We start from the raw sequence: 20,285 nt of genomic DNA on the forward strand, positions 1-20,285 counted from the left end.
CGCCTGTGAATTGATCCAAGCTCTGTGTGACTACTGACATGCAGTACACACAAGAAATTACAGTATCTTACTTCAGGAAAAAAAAATGGAAAACTTTAGTATTAAATACGATTAGAAAACACTAAAGAATTTGAAAGCTCTATTTCAGCTATCATCACCATTCATTACTGATTGCACAGGGAACTCATATGAGAAGCTTGCTAGCTTCTGATTCCCAAGGAACTGCAATAAAAAGCCAAGAAAAAGGTTTGTAATAATTAAATTAAGCAAGTTATCATCAGTAACACTGCATGGACATTGAGCAATGATATTTACACACCATGACATGGAAGGTTTTAAGAGTGTCTTGGTAAATACTTTACTGACTCACTTCTTAGGGGCATTTCTGTTAGACGAAGTTCTTGAAAAGCAGACAGTAGAGATGTTTTAGAAGAGCAGGCAATGGTAGATGCAACAGAGGCAAAGAAGCAGAGATTAATGAACAAGATTAATGAAACTTCAAATATCATCTGTAGTTTACCTGAATGTCTGCAGTTTCCTTTGGTTTAGAAATTGGGCTTACAAGAACTCATTTTATCTGTCAAATCAGACCCCTCCTCTTTTCCTGTATTTGAATGCTAGGCTGTACACAAATATAAAACTATCACTATGTTTTTATGAATCATGGAAAAACATGTCTCCTACTTTCATGAAATGTTTTGGGTTGGAAGGGACCTTAAAGACTGCCTAGTTCCAACACCCCTGTCATGGGCAGGGACACCTTCCACTAGACCAGGTTGCTCAAAGCCCTGTCCAGCCTGGTCTTGAACACTCCCAGAGGGACAAGGCATCCACGATTTCTCTGGGCAACTTGTTCCAGTGCCTGACTATGTTCACCGTCATAGTGAAGAATTTCTTCCTTATATCTGATATAAATCTATCCTCTCTCAATTAAAGACATTACTCCTTGTCCTATCACTACATGCCTTTGTAAAAAGTCCCTTTCCAGCTTTCTTGAAGGTGTCCTTCAGGTACCTAAAGGCTGCTATAAAGTCTCTCTGAAGTCTTCTCTAGACTAAACAAGGCCAACTCTCTCAGCCTATCCTTATAAGGGAGATGCTCCAGCCCTCTAATCATCTTTGTGGCCCTCCTCTGGACTCACTTCAATAGGTCCACGTCTTTCTTACGAAGCTGCATGCAGTACTCCAGATGAAGTCTCACCAGAGTGTAGTAGAGGGAGAGGATCACCTCCCTTTACCTGCTGGTCATGCTTCTTTTGATGCAGCCCAGGATATAGTTGGCTTTTTTAGGCTGCAAGTGCACATTGCCAGGTCTGTCAAGGTCTCTCTTGATGGTATGCCTTCCCTCCATTGCGTTGACTGCACCACAGAGCTTGGGGTGGTCAGCAAGCTTGCTGAGGGTGCACTCAATCCCACTGTGTAACCCGCAAAGATATTAAACAGCATCAATCCCAATACTGACCCTGAGGAACACCATCTGTCACCAGCCTCCACTCGGACATTGAGCCACTTACCACAACTCTTTGTGTGCAATCATCCAGCCAATTCCTTACCCACTGACTGGTGCACCCATCAAATCCATGTTTCTCCAATTTAGAGACAAGAATGTCGTGTTGGACAGTGTCAAATGCTTTGCACAGGCATAGGTAAATGATGCCATTTGCTCTTCCCTTACCCACATATGCTGTAACCTTGTTGTGGAAGGCCACTAAATTTGTCAAGAAAAAGATTTAACCAAATTGCCTATCTGGACACATTTACACAACATCATTAAAATCCATTATGAATACACTACAGATACTTTATGCCACTTCCTCCTAGAACAGACTGAAACTAACTTTGCAAACAACTTTAACTTCTATGAAGTAAACATGGCTTACACAAGATTTCCTTCCCACCACTGGGAGAGAATATCCTCCCAACTGCACAGTACATAAAACTAGAACAAAACACTTTGGAATAGGAAGCAATGGTTACAGCATAACTATTTGATGCTGCAGGGGAAGAAGGCATAACTTAACTTGTTCACAGCACCTGAGTGGAATACCTTATTCTTATCACTTATCCCATGCAACAGAACTCAATCTTTTGATCTTTACTCGGATAAGTAAATTTGATGACCCCCAGGTCATTAAAGCATTTCCCTTTCTATCTACAATTATGCAGACTGAAGGCTGCAAAGTTCTATGAAGTTCTTGGAAAGGGGGTTTCATCACAAGTTTTAAAAAGAGACAAAGTATTTTGTTTTCAAAGAAGGTACAGTGAACTTTCATGAGAGGCTTTGTCTGCTTTCAAGTGTTGTGGCTTTTTTTTTTACCTGTAAGGTGAATCTAGTAAGATCCATTTCTGAAAAAACACCTAAAAATGCTATGAATATGTAATATAAAGTAAGTAACACAGAGGAACTCGGGTGATTCAGCTGCACACAGGATTCTGCAGCACTTTACACTTTGTGATGTTACAGCTAGCAACTAGAGATTGAGGTCTCTATGATTTCTATTTATGGCTGTCCAAAACCACAGTGGGAGATAAAGACACAGCTGTGAGGTACAGTGGGACAGGGTTTCAGAAAAATAGCTCCACTTTCACATCTCAGTTGGGTCATGCTCATACAAGAGGAATGAAGTTTGTAATTTAATCAGCTGAACTGGATTTGTATAAACAAGACATGCTGAAGTCAAAATTTTGTCCTACAATTTCCAATATTCATCTGCAGCTTTTTCTAAGAATTTCCTGTTCCTGGGAATGATGAATCTTTCATGAGTCCTCTGATGAACTGTAGGCACCTAATGGGAAATTACATGATCAAAATTAATTCCTGCATTGAGTCTGTCACGTAACTAGTTTGGTTTCAAATGCTGAATTAGCTATTAAATGTGCTAAAGGTAAGCCATTCTAAACACTAACCAAACTATTTGTAAATTGTTCTAGGATGTTTTAGTGTGTTTATATACTTTATTCACAAATGTTCCGAGGATTTTAAGTAGTTCAGTTTAATATCCTCAGTAAAGGTAATACATGTCGATGCAATCAAAGCCCCTCTCCTCCTGAATAAATATACAGGTCAGTTCAATGTAACTAATACAATTAAATAATTTCAGTCAAGTGGTATAGGCCAATAAATCACAAATACAGGAGAAGGTCTACAGGCAGAGTCATCAACTATTCCTCTCAATACCATCCCACATTTCTAACTAGAATTTCCAAAACTAAAAAAAACACTTGATCCCCTTTTGCCCAAAACCAAACAGAAATGACTAAAAATAAGATGCCACGAATGCTGTCATCTGTCATTAATGCATCTACTAAACTGTCTGAGCAGAATCTCACTTCATATGAAACCTCTGTTTTTTTCTTGTCCATAGCATTATTCACATGAGTATCATGGACTGATTTTCCTACACATCGCAGAAAGTAAACATCAGAACTATTATTTCAATATACAAAGTAAGCAGCCCTGATCCCTACATTAATATAATCTAGATTATATTCAATCAGGTTGCCTTGGAAAAAAATATGTATATCTAAACGCCTGGGACTGAGAAAGAAGTGGAGGGTGGACAACTGTTGGAAACAGGAACAGACTTTGACTTAAAAGTAAAAAGAGGAAGAGTGAGGGCGTATCCCAGAAGCTCTTCCACTTCCTGTCACCACTGTAGGAAAGGACAAGAATTAAGATTATTCCTGTCTGCTGCTGGCTTGCTTTGTACATTCACTGGTGTTTTGCTGCTTCAGCCTAGGACTCAGTGAGAGCTTTCTCATCCAGGAGTCTTTACCAGCAACTCAGTTGCCTCCACAGTACAGCAGAGGAGCTATGGAAAAGACGGAGGCACCAGAAAATGTCAACCGACCTATCCACCCACAGTGAAAAAAAAAAAAAAAAACCTCTGTGCAGAGCGTAAATAACCTCTTTTCCCCCTAACAAAATAATCAGGACATTTTCTAAATGGAAACACTTCATAGTATGGAAACGGCATCACAATTGATATTGCTGCATTGAAAGAATGAGACCATGAAATCTGTCTCTGGGCATTCCTGAGAAATGTGGCCAGCTGTGCTACATATGGTCCATGTCTATGTTAGCAACCTCTCAGCCTGTGGAAGTGTGTGGCTGCACGTAACTGCCAATTGGGATGGTCTCTGGGATGCCCTGTCTCCAGAGAATGCTCTAATGGGTCACAGGCAAAGATGACCACAGCCCACCAATCGGAACACTCCTAGGCACAGCTTAATTAGTTGCTAGTATTTATGCAACGCTAAAGTCTTTATAAGCTACTATACAATATCTTCCTCTTTCACGAGGCAGTCACAAGCAAGCAGCAATCCTCTCTTGCTAACAAGTGGTGTTTGCAAGGAAAACGGTAGGTGTCCTCTCTGTTGAGCCCAAAGACAAGTTGCAATTTTTAGAGAGGTAGCCAAGAAGCAGGTATACCTTCACATCACGAAAATGAACAGGAACCATCGAATTGACTCTTTATATAGTGTCTTATAATTTTGTGCTACAGGGCTTTGTGTTAACAATCCTTAAAATCGTTCAAGCACTAACACACACACGTGCATTACAAACAGTCTCTCACCCCCTAGATTTGCATTCATTGTTACTCCTTAACCTAAAACCTCATGCTTAAATAACTGCCAGCTGATATTATCAATGTTTGGCTTATGAGTCAGCCAGCACGATGGGCCAAGGAGGAAAACAGCACTTTTACAAACGTGTCCTAATTTTTCTGCTGCCATAGGAAACAGAAGAAGTAGGGAAAAGGCACAGGAAGGATTTGCCACCTGAACCAAAATATATACCTCAGGCTAGGGTTATACCTGTTAGGCACGCATAAATTCATAAATAGAGTCATAAAGAGAATGGCAGGAAAACAGCTCTGGGACATTAGATTTGATGTTTCAGTATAGTTTCAAGTTTCAGCAAGAAACTTTCTGCTAACTTGCTTCCTATTTAAATTTGTTCTTCCACATAAACCTCATATTTCTGTAAGTATTTATTTTTTCCTCAGTGAGGCTCCAGAAATTTGAAAAGAGGGAAGGGATCCACTGTTCTGGGTTTGGCTTTACACAAAGTACAGTCATTTAAGGAGGAACTGTCTGCCTTTCCACACACATATGCTAAGAACAGTTTTGCTAAAATCAGCAGAGTAATCTATTGATGAAAAAGCACAGAATCAAGCTTCTTTCATGAGACTTTTTCTTCTCAGCAGAATTATGCACCATCCCAGAGCCCAGCAGACTCAGCCTTGCTGGGTGCTGAGCACCTCGACTGGCCACTGGCTCCAATAAAAGCAGCAGAGAGCAAGATACAGTTGCCAGCCTCTCCTACATTGCACAGATATGCAACACACCCAGGCTGGAATCATCCGAGATGCATTAGGCTGAAAAAATCTCTCGCCTCTGCTAGCATACCCACTTCTAATTGAGGGCAAGTGTCGTTACAATAGGAGTTATACATTAGACTGCACTGATAAAATTGTCAGCGTCTGAGTCCGTCACTCTTATCTTGATACTAAAATTGAATACTTCTATGAAAATTAGCCTTGACTTTTGTTGCACAAAATAAATCAAAATCCATTTGCTTTTTTTAAACTGCTGGATTGCAGATATCAGAATAGAACACACGGAGGGGAGTGGAAAAATTTGCATTATGGCAGTAGGTGATTCATTATGCTTTATCTGTGCTGCAAAATCATTTTCAAGGGTATCATATTCTCTGTAAATTATTATAGCTTCTAAACCTGATCACAACTTCAACAGTAATAGACCAAAATCAGCATGCAAATACTAACCTAATGTCCCATGTTCAGATCCCACTAGCAATTGTTCAATTACAAGCATATTCTAATTGCGAGTGTTCTTATCTGCATCCTTTATTGAAAGGTTTGGACCCTTACACTTTTGTGACGTCTGATTAATGTTCAGGGCTTCAGTCTGAGAAAAGCAAGGTAACAGCTTCTTTCATGTATTTTTCTAGTACCTCCTTGCTTCAGACAAATCAAAAACATAAGCAGCACTACATGACTCAGACTTTTACCATGGACTGAAAACAGTCCACAAAGTTGCATAGACTCTCTGTGCAGTCACCTGGAGCAGGCAAGCCCTTCCCAGGAGCACTTATTTCCACCATCACCACACCCACCTCCCCAGATTAATGCAGGTGGGATGAATTGCCCTCTGGACATCCTTATTTAGCCTCACTGACTATAAACCACAGTTTAAGTGACAAGATGCATTGCTGAAGATAGGCAAGATGAATCTGTTACTGGAACCTAAGCCTCTGGGTGGTGCGGGGGGGGGGAAATCACAAAATCACATTCAGTAAGAATGTGGCTGCTCTGGCTTCCAACTGTTTCTGGTACAGGTCTTGGTGTTGATTTTTGACCTTTTGGAGACCTCTTTCTGTATGATAACGCTGCTCACTCACTTACTCTCTCCCTTAAACACCCAGGAGATGAACAAAGCAGCAACATGAAAGCAATAGCAGCATTCCATCAGGCAGGGAAAGAATTACAGATATAAGAATCAGGAAAGCCACCTTTCTTTAGGAACTCCTACAGCTGCAGTTACTTGTTAAAAAAGGATTTATATTTCTGAAGTAAGGATCTGCACTTCCTCCCTCTTCTGAAGCTATACATTTCTCTGCCAGACCGTGATGAAAAGGGCCCTCCCTTTCCCGTCACAAGCCAACGCTGAAGTCATCCTGTTATTCTTTTTTCACCTTGTACACATGTTGAGGCTTCTCTGTGTAAGTCTTGCTGAGACACACATTTCATTGTCTCTTGTTCCTCTTTGCTCATAAGGCCTTTTTTTAATCACAGATTTCGTTTCACATAGCTCAAGCAGGAACTTCGGTGAAGCAGGATCCATATATGTAAGCAATGCTGTTTTCTAACTGCATGTAATTTGTTAAAACCAAAAGTCATTTTTCTGAAGAGGGTGTTATAAAGAGGTCTAACTAGGAGGTCTTGCTGACCTTTTGTTAAAAAGCTTGCCTGCTGAGCCTAACTACAACTGATCAAAGCACTAAAGTAGGGAAGATGAGCCACTTTCACACCGCAGCAGGGTTTGGTAGGTTGCTGCTTTTGGCAGGTGGATGTGGAACCAGCCACAGGGTGATTTGGCTGCAAAAGACCCTTCTCCCACCAGCATTGCTCACAGTGTTCCTCCCTGTTGGAAGTGAGAGGCTACCTCTACTCTTTATTTTAGGTAATGCTCATCCTTAAGGCTGAACTTAAGAACACAGTTAGGACCGCCTACATTTTTTTTACCTGCTGGTATGCATTCTGGGCTGATCTGTGCATGCCAAGGCACTGAAGAGCACACACATGGCTGCAGAGGGACTCCAGCAGCCACTTCCCTTTGTCTGACCAGGTCACTTCCCTGGATCTAATCTGTCCTCCCAGTAAAGAAAGGGTCTTTCATAAATGGACATCACCATCATTTGCCAGAGGAGATAGAACTCTCAGGCAACCTGAACTCCGTGCAGCAAAGACACAATAAACATTGCAAGCTTCAGACCACTCCCAAGATCACTCCCAAGTATTGTAGGTGTAGCCACAGGCTTTCCTTGTGGGAAGAAGAGAAAACTGGATAGCTGTATGTTATGTATCTCTAGGGTTGTTAGAATGATGAGAATAAAGTGAAGCAAGATTAAGAGATGTATTAGGCCAACTCTGATGAATCCTTTCCACTTGTCAAGAAAAATTTCCCACTGAACTCCTAGGAGGTGCCGAGCTCATGAGGATCCCATGCAGAAGCTAGAATTTGCAACCACAAATGGCACTGTTTTTCTGTGCAAGACTGAACTATCAGGGAAGGTATCAGTGCAGCCTGTTGCTATTGATACTGTGAGAAGAGAGAAACAGTGGATCTTTTGTTTATCAGTTCTCTGCAGTGTACAGCCCCTTTGTGAATAATAAGCTACCTTCCTGCCGCTGTTCTATTGTGCAAGGCAACATTTTCAGGTCAGCTCAGCTAAACTGAATCTACAATCACCTAACATCAGTGAGTTAAAATAATGCTGATAAGAAAAATGTCAGTACAAGATAATTCTGGTGAGCATGGTACAAGAATAGGTTAAACCAGAGAGAACATGTTCTGTCTAATAAATGCAAGTTACTTTTAGCTGGTCTTAGCATCTCAGATTTACTACTTGTACTATGGGAATCATTGCATTGCTTCATCACAGGGCTCATGTGAAGCTGTGCTTACTCATGCTTGCAAAGCGCTTCAAGATCAGAGAGAGCAGGGTCTGTAAAACCATAAATGATACTTTACTGTTATTATTTGACCACAGCAATGGGGAAATATGCTTTAAAAATGCTTCAGTTCATTAGTTCATAACTATCATTTAGTAACTATAAGTTTAGCTAAGAACCTAAAAGCAAAAACCAGCAAGCTGGAAGGTAGCAGGTTCAGACTTTCATACACCTCAATCTAGGCCCCACTTTTTTTGCCTCACTGTAGCTGGTGCTTACTTTTAATACTGTCTTTAATCCAAAGGTAACAAGTAGATACAGAGGTAAAGTAAATGCAAATGAGTCTGGGACTCACCTTAACACATCTGTCTCCCAAAATGTTACCCTCTGGCCCACATGCTGAACTGCCATCCTTCTCCCTGCATAAGCTTTTGGGGTCTCATTAACACATCAGGCAAGTCTACACAGCAAGAGGTTGTTAGAGATCCTGAGGTAGCTTTGAGGAAACTGGCTTGTCTACATGGTACATTGCAAAGCCATGCATGGATGCTAGCTTAGATCCCAGAGGCAATATAGCTGTGTCTGTATAGCAAAGCACCCACGCTAATTAGCCCTGCCCCTGAGGATGCTGCAGGAATGGAGCTAATTAGGTATGCTGAGAGGCACCCCTGTTAATTAGCCCAGGGAGAACACAACAACACTAAAAGAGCTTCCGATCATGGCATTAGCTCAAGGACCTGTAGAGTGTACTTGGCTGTGTAGCATAGCTGAGCCCACAGGCTCTTTTGAGAACTATCTGAAGAACCTAAATATCTTCTTTCAATCCAGTTTCACCATCTGACCCTGGTTTTGCAATTATTCATAGTTGGGGGGGGGGGAAGAGTGTCTTGATGGTAGGAAAATTAAGTAAATAAATAGATTCAAAATAATGAAGAAAAAAGCCAGTATAAACCACACTACAATAATCTACTATTAACAAATACGGCTACAGGTAGCAACATGCCTGTAGGGAAGCACTGGATATTCCTCACTCATCTTGATAAAAGGCATTCTTTGGCTAGTGGTACGTGTTTTGCAAGCAGAGCATCTCTAAAGGTACTGTTAAACTTAAGCCAACTCAGCCACAAATACAGACTATGATATATTAAGCTGTAATCATGCAAGATTTTCCATTACAAGATCAGGGCTGAATTAAATCAATTAAGCACAGGCCCACACCTACGAAAGATGGAGCTCCCAAAAGAACAGTTTTGCCCCTTGCACCATGCAGGAGAATGGGGCTGTTCTGGCCGGTCCTTCTGCCTCCCCTGCCCATCAGACCCCTGGCTCAAGAAGTGTCACTGCCCATAGCTTTGCACGGCATACATAAGACTCCCCATCATTGCCGGTATCTGTCCTGGCTGCCAACACTAAGCAACGTATGCAGTTATGCCTCTAACTTCCATGGGTTGCTATATAAAATGACACTGGGGAAAGTAAGAATCTGTCTCTGCTACAGCCAGCAAAGATATGAGGATGGTGATGAGATTGTTGTTAAGGAGACCTTCCCAATGTAATTCCAACCACCATATTGTAGGTACATATAAAAATGCTGAGGGAACGCCTTTCAAAGACAAAATGTGTATGCTTCATGTCATTCCAGGAGGGGGAGATTATGGTTCTTATTTTTGAAAAACAGAACACAGTGATTTCCAATTATCTTCTAGGCATGTGCAAAAGAGTCCCCGCTTCTTTCCCATATGTTTCAGAATAATGTTTACGCACATGGGTAACTTCTGAATAGGACTTAAGCCCTTAAGAACTGGCTTGAGTTCTTTATCACACTGCAAAAATGCACAGTGAAATTTTAAATCAGCCTCAGGAGCCCATAATTTGGAGCTGCTGGAACATTTGAGACAACCAAAATTTATAAGAAAGTAGATATTATGAAATGATAAATACCAGAGAAGACAGATGTTTCTTCTGGAATTAATGCTGTTCCAATAGACATAATACTTAAGCTTCTGTTAAAGATAGCTACATTTTAGGTGTGTAAAAGAAAAAAAAAATTCAGGCTCTTATCTTTTAGGTTCCCAAGAATTTATTATGTGAGATGGGGGGAGGAGAAGGGAGACAGTGTAATATATCTGAAAATCAAAGTTCAGTCTTTAATCTTACTTCATATCCTTTAGGAAAGAAAAAAAAATCTTAAAAGTATGGTTTCTGTTTATACAGCTTTATGATACTTGTCAAAATAATATAGTGTTCTATAGCATTTACTAATGCAAACTGGGATATCTCACGCAACCTTGACATTGCAACAGGGGTTCTGGATGTATACCAGATGCACAAAATAGTCATTAACTTGCTATGATATGAGAAAGGTGTTGAGATGAGTAACTTATACAATAGTAATAGTGGTTCTGTCTAAGGACATCTTATCTGGCTCTTGAACAGCAAAAAAATTACTTTAACATGGTGTGTCTCCAGGCAAGTTCAGAGTGACCTAAAGACTTCACGGTTTCAGAGTTCAACATCTTCCTCTCCATTTATACTTGGCCAGTGCCCAGACCAAAGCTGTGATACATCACATTGTCTTACAAAGGCCTAAAAAAGTAGAAGCTGAAATGCCAGGCAGGAGCATCTCCTGACTATAAAAGCTGATACTGTTTGCCAAAAAAAAAATGAAAATACCCCAATTTTGTTTCCAACTATATAAATAGCTCAGATTTTCACCTTTGCTGCTAGATGTTGGCTAATACCCTTGTGTTTATCCATCTAGTTTTACATCAATAACGATATTCTTCTCTTCTATCTATTCAAAACAAAACCTGAAGCACAAAGGTTATCAACTTCCAAAGCCTCTTGTGCATAGACGGACCCACAGGGTCTCTGTCAATGAACAACAGCTCATCATTCATTCTCATTATACTGGCACATAAATCTTCTGAGTGACCAGGGACATGGGAAGTTTGCTACCCTCATAACATTCCTTGCATGCCTGTTGAAGGCATTTTGTCTATACATTGCCCATAATTCCCAGAAATACATAGTTAAGAATAATTCAAGATACATAACAAGAACAGGAGAGAAAGATGACCTGCATGTAAACTTTGTCAAAAAGACCTCAAAACTAATTGCTTGAGGTGGCTAGGAAAATAAGAAAAAAAGCCCATGATGAATAATAGCCTTATTTCTCAAAGGCTGACTGGCTTTATTATATTTTGCACACCATCTAGAAAACAAAATTTCAGTTAGCACCATAGCTGAGGCTCATAGTTTTATTCATTTTGGAAGCCCTTAAAAATTTTCTGATGGAGGTGCTACATGGAAAACAGCTTCACATTTCTTTACTTACCCTGCACTGACCTCTTCCAACAGCCCACAGAAATCAGAAGTCCAGTGGATGACTCTCTGACATGGAGCTACAAAACAATCTATAAGACAGAAACGCTAATGGAGTGAGCAGCAGTGCATCCAGGGTGCAAACATGGCATTTCCTGAAAACAGTACAAGATCAGCCCAACGTTTCCATACAGACATAGCCCATTTATTTTGTACAGAGGCAGAGATACTTTTTCATATAAAAAAATAAACATCTGTCTGCCCTCCAACCTCCTAGAATTATAAATAGTTTGAGTGACAAATACTTCCGTCACAGAGATCAGGATGCCTTCAAAAGATATCCCTAGCACTGTATGTGATTAACCATTGCCTGTCAGAGTTCACCCTTGTAAACGTATTCCGCATAAGCTTGTTGGTTTGAACAAGAATTTGTGTGTCTGTGTAAGGGAAGAAGAGAAGAAGCAGAAAGGTAAGTTGTGTCAGCTACTTGTACACTTTTGAAGATGACTAGTAGAGCTTGCATATCTGTGTTTTGACAGCAATAAGAGCATCAAATTTCTAATCATCATGCACTACATTGCTCAACAGGTTTTATCACAAAAAAATGAGTAGTCTTGATGAATGAAGTTTCATATAGGATAATATTAAAAAAAAGTTAGACATTATTTGCATAGATTGCATTAAGTTGCTTGTTTCCCACCCCTCCCAAGCATCTAAGTATCTTAGAAATAAAATATAACCAGAGGGTTATTAAAATATTTTAAAAAACAAAAAAGCTACCAAAAACCTGAAGTCAATCTCAAACCACAACACAAAGCAAAAAGTACTGTAGTCTATTTTCAGACCTCCTCAACGTTATTCATATTCTAGTTGTCAAACAACCATGTGTCTCTCAGCCATCTTTTTCCTGAAATTCTGCTATGATGTCTTACATAGACACATTAAATTATTTCATCTTCAATATGTAAAGAAAAAAAATGAAAAGCAAATCCCCCTAAAGTGACAGGTTTTTCTCTTTAAGAAAAAGGTTCTCCCCAGTTCAACTTAATAAGGAGAACAGCCCTCTGTTATTGAAGTCATGGTGTGATTTCAAAAGAACAAAAAAAGAAAGTAGTACAAAAGAAAGCAGTATTGGTAGCAATATCATTGTCACACAAGGTAGAAATATTCTTTCTAACTTTCTCAATTCCAGCCTTTCCTGAACAGCATTTCAACCTGTACAAACCAGATTCTTTGCTAAATTTAGATAACTATGTTGAGAAACACATCACTTCAGAGAAGCACAAGGAAAGCTGTGTTAAATACTGAGGTTCAAATGCTCTTTCAAAAATATTTGTTGTCATTCTGACCCAACTGGAAGAAAAAAGGAGATGAAAGGTTTGAAATAGCAGCTTGCCTTGGTTGGTAGAGCCTGAATATGGGATTTTACTTGGTTTATTTTAAGTCTGAGCCGCTAGCAGCTGGAGTTTGTCCCACATGCTAACACTTGGAATTCCCCTGGGAGAGGGTTTGTTTCCAATGCAATATCAGCCCTCCAAAGCTGGTCATCTCTCTGCTTTATTAAGTTTATGTGCTCCATTATTGCCTCAGGTCTCGATGATAATGCACATATTCTAAGAGATTGAACCACCTCATCTACTTCACATGAACTGCTTTTTTATTTAAATGCAATCTATTAACAATATCTACTCGCACACACATATACACGCCAGCCAGATACTGAACAGACGCAGTCTTGCAGACTTACACAGCAGCTGTGACAACAACTGATGTCACCTCCTTTGCAGAAATTTCCACAATCATCTTCCAAAGGCCAAGTTAAACGAGATAGAGCTTATCGGTTTCTTTAAAGTGCTCTGGATGAGACCAGTCCATGTGACCCCCTTCCCAGCCACGGGGGTGTGGTATGTCACAGCTCCCCTATCATCTGGCACATGGCAGTGGGAGATATGAGACAGCAGAAAAGCAGTAGTAACAACATCATCCAGACTGCCAAAGACGGAACAAATACGCTGAGTAACTTCAGTGTATGCACACTTACTTTCCGAAAAAACAGGTGGAAGGTTTTCAGTCCTGACTTCTGCTTGCACATCCCACTCGGCACAGATGGGTGGTAATGCTACCAGCTACGCCGTGGAAAGGCTATGGTTTCTTAGCATTATATTAACACCTTTAGCAGTGAGTTGCAATTCTGGGGGTTTTTTCTCCCTAAAGTTCTCCCCTCTTTTGGCTAAGCCATGAATAAAAAATTATTAGCAGTGAAATTTTTCCAAAAGCAATTCCTTAAAATAAGTTCCTCATCTCCGTTCTTGCATCAGAAATATCAGAATCTCAGAAGATACCCTCCCCTCAGTTTTACTGCTGAAACTACTCAATATTTCAGATTTCCTTCACTGCCTTTAATTATGATTAAATGATCAGTGGCAAAGAGTTACTTCTTAAAGCCTTCACAATGATTTTATTCGAAATATTAACTAGTCAACAACATATTAACAAAGGCACATATTTAAACATTTGCAAAACACCTAATTTAACGCATCATCCTTGCTAGGACAAAAAGTCACCTTACTTGCAGTAATTTAAAAACGTAGACACAGCATTGAATAATGCATTCAGATAGCTTGCAGTTTTTACCCCAGGCTCTCCCAGTTTCTCTATGTGGGCCTGTTAACACAGAGGACAGTCTTAAACTCTTACCTCCAGCTAGTTATTGCGTTTTAGTTAACAAATGCCAGTAATGCACCCTTTTTTGCTTCTGAATGTACCCCTTCAGCTCCTGAATTTATATGCATTTAGCGCTCCTGTCTCTATACCACTGGGCTTCAATAATAGTTTCCCCACAGTAAACATTTCTGATTTTAAAAATCTGGAAATATGGGAGGGTGGGGGAAGTGAACAAGGGGTAGGAAAGGGAGAGAAGGGACACAAACTATGAATTTTGTACCTGGCACAGCAGTGAAAGGTTTTGTGTATAGGCACACAAGAATTTGGTGGTAAAGATAGTAAAAGAAGCTGAAATTCAGCCTTACCCTTTATTCCTGAGGTTCTTCTTCTAGCCTAGCTAGCGAGTGTAGATTGACATATTCTTTTTTTTAATCAAATTTTCTGTAGTTCTGCCAGAGTGCTCCAATCTTACTGCAATCTAACACCTCTTAAGGATCTCACTGACTGGTCTAGCCAGTTCATATTGATGAAAAAAATCTAGATCACCTTTACCCATTTCCTCTTTTAAAGCTAAGTATCTGCAGATAGAAAATAAGCTTTCTAGGGCATAAACAGCCTCTCATATTTCAATTGTTTTGTTCTCAGCACAAAATCAGGTCTGAAACATAGATGTTAATGCCATCTTAAATAACAATATTTTTTCAGGTGCTGGCCAGAGTTTCAGAAACTTCCAGCAATGAGAGTATTGGAGTAGCCAAGACACAGCTGCTGGAAACAGCATTGTGCAGCAGTTATATATGCAACAAAAAAAAAAGATCTCTGTCAAGTAAGTATCAAGGACAGCTGCAGATCAGTCCTCCTCAGGGTTCATTAGCATTTTTCATCTTCTGTAAGCCATCCCTAGGCATGACTTTAGAAGATGATTAAATCCGAGATTTGTGTGTCATTACACCCTCTCCAACTCCAGCTGCAACTTTTTATCCATGAAAGCCCCAGGATTCATGATCCAGGACAGGAGCCTTCCTATCTCTGACATTTCCTTGGCTTGCTGGTTACAATCACTTCTCCCACCATCACTATTTCTCAACTGTCTTTGGTTAAAGATCCTTTATCCTTGCGGAAACTGTATAAACTGAAGCATGGATCACTTGCCACCTAAAATCACTTGTGAGCCCTGGCTAGGACATACAAAAGGTCTTTTAATATTCTCCACAGAAAACCTTCCACAGAGATATAACAACTTCTGTGCCCAGGTTCATTTTACTTTTATGCTGTAATGGTCTTTTTATGTACAGGACATATATACTTCTATGTAATTCTGCCCATACAGATGGTGAGATGCCAGCTATGAATAAACAGAATTTATAAAGCTCTGCCGAAGGTACTCATATGTGTGAGTTGTAGTTCAAGTGCTAAAAAAGGTCCTGTTCTCTTCGTACCTGAAATATAGACCCACAGCCCCTACACCTCCAGAATTCACAAGCCAGTGCATAATAGCCCGTGCACAATGGATTTTAAATACAGACATATAACCTCGGATTTCACTCATAAAGGGTGATCTGTACCATAATGTTGAGTGCAAACATGTCAGAGACACTATAGGGCTTATGTGAAAAAAAAAATTATTCCATATAGAAAGGAAGTTGGTTTGCTTTCAATAGAGGTGTTAATAGACCAACCTTTTTCCTCAACATCAGCCTGCTTACTTGAAAATATGAAAACATCTACTGACACTGTGTTATAGTTATTCAAGATGGGTCTTATATCCCACACATTAAATGACTTGCTGCATTTAAGACTAGGATAGTACTTGATCTGAATGCCAGTAAGAAGATTCATTTACTAAAAAATAAGCCTTGGACAACTGTGCTGCAATTTTAGTAATTTTGGGGCAGAGAGGCATGCAGATCGTAGTATACAAATAGGGCTGGATTTTAAAAAGCTGCTTTAGAATAGATACCTTCCCTGCTTCCCCTGGGTTTGGGATAGTTAATAAAAGCTGAATTTTGACTCACAGTAAAAAAGATGGGGACTTGGTACAGAGAAGACTTGCTTCATCACAGAGATGCACCAGAGTAAGGTTAAAACTAGCAGCAACTGAAGCAGGAAAAAGGTGGAAGGATTACAAAGATTCATGGTAGAAAAGTTATTAAGGTCCCTCTCAAAAGCAGCAAAACTTTGCTTCCTAAACAAGGTTTATTCCCTTCCTCCTGTTTCCAATACGCTTCAATTGGAATCAACGGTAATTCCCCAGCAGTGGCAAAAGTGAGAACACTTGAGTAGACATAGCATTAGCAAATTAAGCACTGAGACACCAGCTGTTCCGACTGCACCTATTCAGGTGCTTGGTTCTGAAGTACTTTTGGGAAAGGATTAGTAAGGATAAACTTTGTTCTCATTATACAATACCCTCTAGCCTCCTGCCTTCCTCCATCAGCAGCACATTAATTTCCTCTGCCAGCATAAGCATGCATGTAATAAGTCCCTAACCCTATTAGAATGAGTTAGTTGGGCGTGGAAATGGGGAAGAAAGAAACCTACAGAAAGTGTTTAAACTACGGCAGACCCTACTGGGAGAACCAAGCAGTTGTGCAGTTATGCCTGCAGGCTGGATGGGATCCCAGTGACACTGTCCTACACTGAGGGTGTAGGACAACCTCCACACCTGCTTTCCCTCCAGCTGAAACTGCAATAGGTGTTAGCCTGAAAATATCCCACCAACAGTAATACAAAGTTTAGTGACTAGGAGGAGCAAAACTCTGTTGATGCAAAGCAGGCAGTGGTGACCAAAGGCACTTCTCCCAGCAAACCTCTCATATCTCAGGGAGATACAGGACTGGCACGGATAGGCAAGACATAAAAATCTGCATCTCCTATCTTGCAGTTTAAGATTGAGGCTCTTAACTAACTCCGGCTTGGTTCTGAAGTACTTTTGGGAAAGGATAGGAAAGGATAAACTTTGTTGTCAACTCAGGTTAAATACACACTCCCTTAGGTTTTATTTCCAGCCTAAAGGGGTCTAGAAGAGGCACAGTGTTTAAGGTACATACATTTGCCTCATGAGTAGGAAAGTAGACATAAAGCTGCTAGGACACTCAGTGGAAAATGCCGCTGGTCAGCTGTAATCTGTGAGGCAGAGGCTCCCTGGACATCCACGTGTCAGTGGAAGTCCTCCCATAACTGCTTCCCTCAGAACTATTGTCCCTTGTTTTAGCATCTCTGCAGTAACCCAGTGACACAAGATCTAGACAAGAAAAGGAAAAAAATAGCACCTTCATCACATATTCCTATGTAACTCTTGCATCTGCTTCCATGGATTCATCCATCTACTCTGCTCTTCCCAGAACTGAAACTGTCTGCACTCAAGGGAGGATTTTTCTTTTGCTCTGTTTGTGGAAATGGGTGTATGTGTTTGGTTTTTTGCCTTTGGTTTTATATGCTCTAAAACAAACAAGTTGCAAGGCTGCTTGTTTTATGGAGCTTCATAACATAAAGAAATAATTTCTCACTAACAGCTCAAGGCAGATCATGCAAGGTCATTTACTAAGATGTTAGAGTGCTAATATATGGTATGCAAGGGCATCTTTTACATGTACTGCACACACCTACTTGCCTGGAAGCAAATCAGTAACTCCCTACACCAAAGGTTGAATTTGTCTGCTTTTCTTAGAGGTGGGATGATGCCCTAGGGAGGGCCACAGGCATTCCATTACTTAGGAACAGTGTCTGAGCAAAATGGAAAAGCTGCTAAAAATAAGCAACATTTGCTCATTGGTATAAATAACAAAAGCGAGAGAGAAAGAAAAACAGAAAGCGAACAAGACGAAAATGAAAACTGGCCGTCGACCAGGCTTTGCAGAAGGACTAGTCACCCTCTCACTGCCAATTCTGTCACCATCTCCAGTATGGTCAAGATAGTTTCCACTGCCAAGTGCCCTCAGCTTCTTTCCTGAGAGGACCATTGTTTGCAGATTCATGGTGGGTCTGAGCATAGGAGGTAGCTCCTACAGGACATGTTTTTCCCTAAGAGCTTAGGTATATTGAAGCAAGGACACAGCACTTCACAACTCACTGCACAATGCCAATGTGATCTCTGCAGTAGCTTGTGAAGCAAGCATTTGGTTTATCTCTGTTTTGTTTATAAAACAAATTACAGAGCTGGAGAAGGGAAAGGGTTACAGTTCCATAAAGCTATCACCATTAAAAACTTTATCCTCTCTTTATTAAAATAGAAATAAGTTTTGGATTCCCATTTTTCTAACAGACTTCCCTAGCAAACAGTTCCCAGAGCACACTTGGCTGTCTTTTCTCAACCAATAAAACTGAGAAAGCTAAGGCGTGCCTGTCTATATTTGGAGGAAAATAAGACGACAAAGCTGATTAAAAATTCACCCTTGCCCTGTATTCCTAAAAGCACTGTACACCCCCATGGCACCAGACGTTTCAGGGTGGGCTGTCTTTTTATACAACTGGAAAGTTTAAAACCAAGTATGCCTCTTGTTACTTTTCATTTTAGACTCTTGTTAATAATAAAAAAAAAAATAATAATTGGGAACCAGCTCCCACGTAGCACACTCAATTTTTCCTCTGCTTCTATTTTTGCATTCTATAGTAACAAAGCACACCAAAAAAAAAAAACTATTAGCCCTACAATTAAACAAATAATGGTATTAACAACTCCCACTCACCACCTTAAGCAGGTTTAGCAGGGAGAGCTGAAGCAGCTGTCTTTGTCCTGTGTCTCTGCCAGAGGTCACCATCCTGCAGCGGGATCAGCTGATCCTCCTGGATAAACTCCTCAGTAAGTGTAGTCTACAGGCTGCAGCATTAACATAAACCACCTCCAATTTCAGTTTACCCTGGCAGTAACCTCCCAAAAAAATAGAAGAGAGGAAACTTAGGGCTGGTAACTGTTCCATCTCCTAGTATCAGATAAATCCACCTTTGATTACATTTCAAAGCCCTAAAAATTTGAACAATCAAGAGATGTATAATAATGTTCTGGCTTGCCATGAATTAACGTGAAGTTTCATAATAAAAAAAGGTCACTAGCACAGCCATTGAAACAAACTGCTAAAACAAGAGCTAAGAAAGATCTAAAAAGGTTTATCCAGATATGTCTAGAGTTTAAACATTTTCAGAAATAGCTATAGCTGCTACCTCTATGAAATTAAGCTGTTTCTAGATCTAAGACTGGGACAAATTTAGGTGCCTTCATATGGCTCTGACAGTGTTGTAATATCCAAACTATCATAGCTACAATATGAATTCTCAAACAGGAGACAGCAGAAAGAAGGAAAAGGTTCCTAATCCAGTGAGGTTGTTTTTCATATTAGACCAACAGACAATTGGCTCAAAAGTTATTAATGTCTCTTTGGCATCCAAAGTGGAGACACAAATACTTACAGTGGATTTGCTTACTGGAAACTAGAGAGAAAAGAGCAGGTGGTTAAAGTTTCTGGTGCCCACATTTTGCACTCAAATTCACACCAAACAGAGAAAAATGCCACTTTTTGAGTAATGGTGTGAATAAGGAAAGTACTTGCTTGGAAGCAGGAAAATAATACAAAAGGAGTGCTATGGTCTCCATAGCACAGAGAGTGTGTGCAACAAGATCAAAAATGAGTCTAGTGTGGTGCTAAGGAGTTTTAGGCTGGGAGGTGGGGGAAGACTGAAACAATGAACAGCTTTCAAAAGAAGGATGATTTGTGCTATCTGGAAGGGGTTTGTTTCACGATGCCTGAACCACACTTACATAGCTGCAATACCACAAAATCCTAGTATAAGTGCATTGCGCTGAGATGAGAGGATTTTCTGTTGTGGCTTTCACCACACTTGTCCTAGACTCCTACACACAGTGTGTGCTGATACAGCTCCAGCTAGCCCCAAGACATCAAACTGTGACACAACCACCTTGCACGCCCCTCTCATGCCACCCTTCCAATCAACACAGGCAATTCCTTTTTCATTCGGTCACATCCGTAAATCTGAGCACTTCCCTGCAGCTAAGGTAAATTCAGAGCAGGTATACCTGTGCAGAGACGAGTAGGATCTGGTGTCTAACTCGTGAGTTGTGCCTACTCAGCCTCTAAAACCG

General features: G+C 40.3%; 1 long non-coding RNA gene across 9 annotated transcripts in view; it reads right to left on the reverse strand.

Annotated features, from left to right (window-relative positions):
- LOC128851641 (uncharacterized) overlaps nucleotides 1-18,996 on the reverse strand; it is a 56,267-nt gene extending 37,271 nt beyond the window's left edge. For 7 of the 9 annotated variants that reach the window (XR_008449009.1, XR_008449014.1, XR_008449012.1 and 4 more), the window contains exons 1-2: nucleotides 13,272-13,389; nucleotides 11,538-11,616 (exon numbers count right to left, since the gene is read on the reverse strand). This is a non-coding gene — a long non-coding RNA (uncharacterized LOC128851641). Of the gene's footprint in view, nucleotides 1-11,537; nucleotides 11,617-13,271; nucleotides 13,390-18,876 lie in introns of those variants that run through there. The other 2 variants (XR_008449007.1, XR_008449011.1) reach the window with 2 other exon arrangements.
- Between the last annotated feature and the right edge of the window lie 1,289 nt (nucleotides 18,997-20,285).

The sequence above is a fragment of the Cuculus canorus genome, chromosome 3 (genome assembly GCF_017976375.1).
Source record: "Cuculus canorus isolate bCucCan1 chromosome 3, bCucCan1.pri, whole genome shotgun sequence".
Lineage (NCBI taxonomy): Eukaryota > Metazoa > Chordata > Aves > Cuculiformes > Cuculidae > Cuculus > Cuculus canorus.